We start from the raw sequence: 2094 nt of genomic DNA, 5'->3' as shown, positions 1-2094 counted from the left end.
GCTGGATGGCTGGGAAACTGTTTTCTGGCATTCACTAATGATTTTTTTCTTTCAGTTTAAAGAAAATTTACTGGATTTTGTATTCCAAGAAAGAAAATGTGAAATTTAGAAATAAGAACGATAATAAAGGAACTGTACATACTGAAACCTCAGGAGGACTTTTTTTCCTTCCAAATTCTTATGTATCTGATGATGTTGAGAATGGGAACATTGATTCCAACAAAACCCAAATTTTTATTTCTTTTTCCAAGAGATGTCTTCAATCTTTTTTTTTTTTTTTTTTTTTTCCTGTCTCAGCTACTTCTCTGAAACAGTCTTCTAGAGACTGATTTTCTTCTTCCTTAAAATAACCTAAAATAGCCCTGTTGGTGAATACCGCAGTGGAAGTGAAATAGACTCAGCCTGCCTGAGACTCGTGGTCTGTTGATTTCTTTAGCCAGTGCCTAGGTTCACAGCTCACTGCTTCCCACTGTCTCAAGCTAACAGCAGTGAGGGGAAGACAAGGAGAGGCTTGAAAGTCATTTTTATCCTTTCTTTCTTCTACAGAATTCACAAGTTCCCAAGCATTCCACCAGCACTCACTACAGGGTATTGCCAAGAGTAGCAGACTGCACACGAATCAACAAGGCTTCCTTCATATTGCAATCCCAACAGAAAATGGTGCAGCAAAAGCAGTTCCCAGACCTTGGTTGCCTGCTACCCAAGCTCTTGTGCCAAGGTATGTATTTAGTCAGTTCTACGATGCTACCACCTTTTCTTGTGCCCAACTTTACATTTCTACCACAGTTCTCTTCACTGGGAACATGTTATTTGGCTCTTACACATGCAAGAGGAAGTGCCCTTCCCTGAACAGAAATCCAAACACAGGACGAAACCACAACTTGTTTTCAGCTGGCCTCATGTTGTGAGCACTCCCAACTGTGCTGCCTTTCTGCAAGTGAGAATGGGCTGTTGCTTCCAAGTAGTGTAAAGGGCCCCCACCTCTTCCTGAGGACATCTCTAAGGAGGGTCTTAAAAGCAATTAGTCATCACAGGGGTGGGGGGGTAGGGGGGGTGTGACTCCCTGAGCCAGATCACATTTTGTCAGATGTGAGATTCTGATGTTTTATCACATGGCTTCTTTGCAAACTGTGCCTTCAGTACATACACTCATAATATTTAACAAAATAATGGTCTGACCTATTGCATTGTTTATATCTTTGTTTATTCTGTAATTCTATATGAATCGCCTAATGTATACCAGGTGTCATGCTGTGTACAGAGTTCCAAGCAGGAAAGAGATGTATTACCCTCAAGTGGTTTTGAATTCAATCTGTCTCATCTCCCTCCACTAATCTACAAGTTCATTCAGGGGTTGGTGGTTTGAACAGGGTATAACTGTGAGACAGAGGAGGAACGGTGGTGAAGAGGGTTGCAGCTAGCATGTACAATGCTTCTTTTTTTGGTAATTTTGAGAGAGTATCTTCATCCACCAGACTTCGGCAGCCCCTTCACCAGAGCACAACACTGTGCTTATGCTGTAGGGGTAGCTAGATAGGAAACCATCTCAATAGTCCTGGTGACAGAGAGTGAAGGTTTGAACCTTCAATGAGTGGCAGGGATGGGGAGGAGAGAACTGATATGAAATGAAAGGTGTGGAATCTACAGAACTTAGAGACTGGTTGGCTTCCTGAAGATTAAGGACATGCAGGTGTCTAGGATTAATGGCTTCCTGGTTTCATGTTTGGAAACGTAAAGGGATGACTGGCACCTCTCCCTTAAAAGGGATGCAGGAGGAAGAGAAGCTTAAGGAGGTCTTCTCAGAAGAATGCTAGGTGGTCTCTTACTAATAACTGCTGTCCATTTATGGCACTGTTCTAGAAGTAAGGCTGTGGCAGGCAAAGTTCAGAGAAGCTGCTTACTCCAGCTCCATGTCACAGCTTTTATCCAGGTCGGTCCCTGAACTGAGCTTTTTACTTTGATACCATACAGAGAAAAAAAAAAAAAAAATTCTTTCCAAAGCTATGGCTCCAATGGCTCTGACCCCTTCTGGAGAAGCCAGTGTCTGCCCTGATTTTTGGGGGTCCATGGGGTGGGGGGGGGTTGGCCTACAAT

At 43.0% G+C, this 2094-nt stretch overlaps 1 long non-coding RNA gene across 1 annotated transcript in view; it reads left to right on the top strand.

Annotated features, from left to right (window-relative positions):
* The first annotated feature begins 550 nt into the window (after nt 1-550).
* The window catches only part of LOC102469849 (uncharacterized), a 24911-nt gene continuing 23367 nt past the window's right edge, over nt 551-2094 (top strand). The window contains exon 1 of the long non-coding RNA XR_334624.3: nt 551-718. This is a non-coding gene — a long non-coding RNA (uncharacterized LOC102469849). The remainder of the gene's footprint in view (nt 719-2094) is intronic.

This window comes from Tupaia chinensis, unplaced genomic scaffold (genome assembly GCF_000334495.1).
Source record: "Tupaia chinensis unplaced genomic scaffold, TupChi_1.0 Scaffold000251_1, whole genome shotgun sequence".
NCBI classification, from domain to species: domain Eukaryota; kingdom Metazoa; phylum Chordata; class Mammalia; order Scandentia; family Tupaiidae; genus Tupaia; species Tupaia belangeri.
This window is presented reverse-complemented; position numbering and strand designations above follow the sequence as displayed.